This window comes from Piliocolobus tephrosceles, chromosome 2, assembly GCF_002776525.5.
Source record: "Piliocolobus tephrosceles isolate RC106 chromosome 2, ASM277652v3, whole genome shotgun sequence".
In the NCBI taxonomy this organism is placed as follows: Eukaryota; Metazoa; Chordata; class Mammalia; order Primates; family Cercopithecidae; genus Piliocolobus; species Piliocolobus tephrosceles.
This window is the reverse complement of record NC_045435.1, coordinates 97,259,736-97,265,559: the sequence shown is the minus strand read 5'-3', so window position 1 is coordinate 97,265,559 and position 5,824 is coordinate 97,259,736. Positions and strand designations below refer to the sequence as shown.

General features: G+C 40.2%; 1 pseudogene; it reads left to right on the top strand.

Annotated features, from left to right (window-relative positions):
* Positions 1–1,457: 1,457 nt before the first annotated feature.
* Positions 1,458–5,192, top strand: LOC111555571 (annotated as a pseudogene).
* Positions 5,193–5,824: the final 632 nt, after the last annotated feature.

The window sequence follows — 5,824 nt, the reverse complement described above, 5'->3', positions numbered from 1 at the left end:
AAAAAAAATAAAACGCGATCCTCCTCTAGAAACAAAAATAAACATAAAAACTCTTCAATACGGAATATAAAACCCTACAGAGCCAGCTCTGTATACCATTCCTCTTCACATTATCCTGCTCCTCTCATTACTTGCATTACTTGTGACATTCCAGCCACTCTGGCTTTTCTTTAACCCTGAGAGATCTCCATTATTTATTCAAACAGTTCTTCCTTTCCATTTCTTTCTCTCTCTGTCTCTCTCTCACTCTTTTCCCTTGAACTTTAGTTACCTGGGTGTTAGCACTTTTACTCTCTCAACCTAAATAATAGATAGAGAGGCTCTCTAAAAGAAGATGTTTATTCAGAAATAGAGAATTGCAATAGAAATACATGTGTCATAGTTAACTATGTGCATGTGCATATTCAGGGAAGTAAAGAAAGACAAAGGTTTTTAAAGGAAACATGGGGAGGATTGTATAATTGTTTTGAGATAATTATCCTTGGTTACAATAATCAATAACAAGGTGATGCTAGTTTGAGGTTAAACAGGCAGTTGCTGGGCAGATATACTCAAAGACGTATTTTTTTTGTGTAAAGATGTGATGGCCTTGGTGCAAGCTTGTGGTTTCTGCAGAATCTTTTGTGATAGTTCTTTTTATCAGGGATTTATGCATGAGAACCCTACCTTCATAGACTTCCCTGGCATTATTTGTCAGGGTTTTTTTTTTTTTTTCCTAACACAAATGACTGCATTTTGATTCTGGGCTTTTACATTTCCCTCTTTTGATCAAGATCTTTCTTTAAAACCATCATTGATCAACTATCCTGTAGTTAGGTTTTGATTGCCCCTTGATCCTGGAATGGACGTGTCTTGGTTTGGACTGGTCTAGTGCAGTGAGCAAAGATTGCACCACTGCTCCCCAGCCTGGGTGACAGAATGAGACTGTCTCAAAAAAATAAAATAAATAAATAAATAAAAATAGTGAACTGAATTCAACAATACAGTAAAAAGATCATTCATCAGGATCAAGTGGTATTTATTCCAGGGATGCAAGAATGTTTCAATGTATGTAAATAAATAAATGTGATACACAAAATTTACAGAACCAAGAACAAAAATCATACGATCATTTCAATAGATGCTGAAAAGCATTTGCTAGAATTCAACATCCCTTTATGACAAAAACCCTCAGCAAACTGGGTATAGGAGGAACATACCTGAAACTAAAGAAGACCATATATGACAAGCCCACAGCCAACACTGAACTGAACATGAAAAATTTGAAAGCCTTTCCTTTAAAATCTGGAACAGGACAAGGATGGCCACTTTAATCACTTTTATTCAACATAATACTTGAAGTCCTGGCCAGAGCTGTCAGGAAAGAGAGAGAAATAAAAGGCATCCAAATTGGAAAGGAAGATGTCAAATTAGCCTGGTACTCAGAGGGCATGACCTTATATTTAGGAAAACATAAAGACTCCAAAACTTGTTAGAACCAATACATGAATTCAGTAAAGTTGCGAAATACAAAATCATAATATGCAGTATGAGGTGGGGTGCTGAAGTTCCCTACAGTTACTGTATTGCAGCCTATCTCTCCCTTTAGATCTATTAATATTTGCTTTATATACATAGGTGCTCCAGTTTTGGGTGCATAGATGTTTATAATTTTTACATTCTCTTGCTGAATTTACCTCATTATCATTATAGCATTTATATATGGCAACAGCAATCTGAAAAAAAAAATCAAGAAAGCAATCCCATTTATAATAGCTATAAAGAATAAAGTATACTATGGCCGGGCGTGGTGGCTCAAGCCTATAATCCCAGCACTTTGGGAGGCTGAGGCGGGCGGATCACGAGGTCAGGAGATCGAGACCATCCTGGCTAACATGGTGAAACCCCGTCTCTACTAAAAATACAAAAAAATTAGCTGGGCGTGGCGGTGGGTGTCTGTAGTCCCAGCTACTCGGGTGGCTGAGGCAGGAGAATGGCGTGAACCTGGGAGGCGGAGCTTGCAGTGAGCCAAGATCACGCCACTGTACTCCAGCCTGGGTGACAGAGCGAGACTCCGTCTCAAAAAAAAAAAAGAGTAAAGCATACTTATAAATCAGTTTAACCAAAAAAGTGAAAGAAAATTTTTTGCTCAGGATTGCTTTGGTGATTTGGCATCTTTTGTGGTTCCATACAAATTTTAGCACTGTTTTTTCTATTTCTGTGAAGAATATCACTGGTAATTTGATAGGGATAGCATTGGATGTGTGAATTTTCTTCTATATAAACAATTATAAAATGCTGATGAAAGAAATTGAAGAAGACACAAAAAATGAAAGGATATTCCATGTTCATGAATTGGAGGAAGAATTCTTATTGTTAAAATGACAATTCTACCCCAAATGATTTACAGATTCAATGCTACCCATATCAAAATACCAGTGATTTTCTTCACAGAAAGAGAAAAAACAATGCTAAAATTTGTATGGAACCACAAAAGATGTCAAACAGCCAAAGCAATCCTGAACAAAAAGAACAAAGCTGGAAGCATCACACTATCTGACTTTACACTACAACACTGTATCAGCAAGGTACTGGCTAAAAACAGATGCATACGCCAATGGAAAAGAATGGAGAACCCAGATATAAAGCCACACATTTACAGCCAACTCATTTTTTACAAAGGCACCAAAAACATACAATGGGAAAAGGACAGTCTATTCAATAAATGGTGCTGGGAAAACTGAATGTGCAGAAGAATGAAACTAGACCCCTATCTCTTACCACATACTGAAATCAACTCCAGATGGATTGAAAACTTAAATGTAAGACCTGAAATTATAAACCCACTAGAGGGAAACATAAAAGAAACACTTGAGGACAGTTGTGTAGGCAAAGATTTTATAGTTAAGACCTCAAAAGCACCGCCAACAAAAACAAAAGCAGATAAATGGAACTATATTAAACTAAAAAGTTTCTGCACAGCAAAGGAAACAATCAACAAACTGAACGGACAACCCACAGAATGGGAGAAAATATATGTGAACTATCCCTCAGACAAGGAATTAATAACCAAAATACATAACGAGCTCAAACAACTTAATAGGAAAAAAGCAAATACTTACATTTTAAAATGGGCAATAATCCTAGCACTTTGGGATTCTGAAGCAGAGGGATCATTTGTGCCCAGGATTTCAAGGTTATGGTGAACTATGATCATGCCACTGCCCTCAAGCCTGGGCAACAGAGTGAGACCCTATCTCTCAAAAAAAGGGGAGGAAGGCAAAAGATCAGAATAGACATTTCTCAAAAGAAGACATGCAAATGACCAAGAGGTATAGTTTAAAAATGCTGAGCATCACTAATCATGACAGACATGCAAATCAAAACTGCAATGAGGCTGGGCCCAGTGGCTCATGCCTGTAATCCCAGCAGTTTAGGAGGCCGAGGCAGGCGGACCACTTGAGGTTATGAGTTCAAGACCAGCCTGGCCAACAAGGGAAAAGCCGGTCTCTACTAAAAATACAGAAAATACCCGGGCATGGTGGCATGCACCTGTAATCCCAGCTACTAGGGAGGCTGAGGCAGGAGAATCACTTGAATCCAGGAGGCAGAAGTTGCAGTGAGTTGAGATCACACCACTGTACTCCAGCCTCAACAGCAGAGCAAGACTTCGGTTCAAAAAAAAAAAAAAAAGGACCAAAAAAACCCTACAGTGAGATAGCATCTCACCACAGTTAAAATGGCTTTTATCAAAAAGAAAGGAGCTTTTTCACACCGGATTTGCCACCAGAACACAGGTGTCATGAAAACTACCCCTAAAAGCAAAAATGGAAAAGGAAAAGACTCATATTAATATTGTTGTCATTGGACATGTAGATTTGGGCAAGTCCACCGCTACTGGTCATCTGATCTACAAATGCAGTGGCATTGACAAAAGAACCATTGAAAAATTTGAGAAGGAGGCTGCTGAGATGGAAAAGGGCTCTGTCAAGTATGCCCAGTTCTTGAATAAGCTGAAAGCTGAGCGTGAATGTGGTATCACCATTGATATCTCCTTGTGGAAATTTGATACAAGCAAGTAATATGTGACTATCATTGCTGCCCCAGGACACAGAGACTTCATCAAAAACATGATTATAGGGATGTCTCAGGCTGATTGTGCTGTCCTGATTGTTACTGCTGATGTTGGTGAATTTGAAACTGGTATCTCCAAGAACTGGCAGACCCAAGAGCATACCCTTCTGTCTTACACACTGGGTGTGAAACAATTAATTGTTGGTGTTAACAAAATGGATTCCACCGAGCCACCCTACAGCCAGAAGAGATATGAGAAATCATTAAGGAAGTCAGCACTTACATTAAGAAAATTGGCTACACCCCTGACACAGTAGCATTTGTGCCAATTTCTAATTGGAATAGTGACAACATGCTGGAGCTAAGTGATAACATGCCTTAGTTCAAGAGATGGAAAGTCACCCATAAGGATGGCAATGCCAGTGGAATCATGCTGCTTGAGGTTCTGGACTGCATCCTACCACCAACTCATCCAACTGACAAGTCCTTGTGCCTGCCCCTCCAGGACGTCCACAAAATTGGTGGTATTGGTACTGTTCCTGTTGGCCGAGTGGAGACTGGTGTTCTCAAACCTGGTATGGTGGTCACCTTTGCTCTAGTCAACGTTACAACAGAAATAAAATATGTCAAAATGCACCATGAAGCTTTGAGTGAAGCTCTTCCTGGGCACAATGTGGGCTTCAATGCCAAGAATGTGTCTGTCAAGGATGTTCATCATGGCAACGTTGCTGGTGACAGCAAAAACGACCCACCAATGGAAGCAGCTGGCCTCGCTGCTCAGGTGATTATCCTGAACCATCCAGGCCAAGTCAGCACTGGCTATACCCTGTGCTGGATTGCCACATGGCCCACATTGCATGCAAGATTGCTGAGCTAAAGGAAAAGATTGATCGCTGTTCTGGTAAAAAGCCAGAAAATGGCCCTAAATTCTTGAAGTCTGGTGATGCTGCCATCATTGATATGGTTCCTGGCAAGCCCATGTGTGTCAAGAGCTTCTCAGACTAAACACCTATGGGTCGCTTTGCTGTTTGTAATATGAGACAGACAGTTGCCGTAGGTGTCATCAAAGCAGTGGACAAGAAGGCTGCTGGAACTGGCAAGGTCACCAAGTTGCCCAGAAAGCTCAGAAGGCTAAATGAATATTATCCCTAATACCTGCCACCCGGTCTTAATCAGTGGTGGAAGAATGGTCTCAGAACTGTTTGTTTCAATTGGCCATTTAAGTTTAGCACTAAGAGACTGGTTAATGATAATAATGCATCGTAAAACCTTCAGACAGAAAGGAGAATGTTGTGTGGACCACTTTGATTTTCTTTTTAGCGTGTGGCAGTTTTAAATTATTCGTTTTTAAAATCAGTACTTTTTAATGGAAACAACTTGACCAAAAATCTGTCACAGAATTTTGAGACCCATTAAAAGGTTTAATGGGGGGGGGGGGAAGGAAAGAAATAACAGATATTGGCATGGATGTGGAGAAAGAGGAACCCTCATACACTGTTGATGGGAAGATAAATTAGTAGAGCCATTATGGAAAACTTTGTGGAGTTTCCTCAAAAAAACTAAAAAGTAGACCAGGCATGGTGGCTCATGCCTGTAATCCCAGAACTTGGGGAGGCCGAGGCAGGTGGATCATCTGAGGTCAGGAGTTCAAGACCAGCCTGGCCAACATGGTGAAACCCTGTCTCTACAAAAAATACAAAAAATTGGCTGGGCATTGTGGCAGGTGCCTGTAATCCCAGCTACTCGGGAGGCTGAGGCATGAGAATCACTT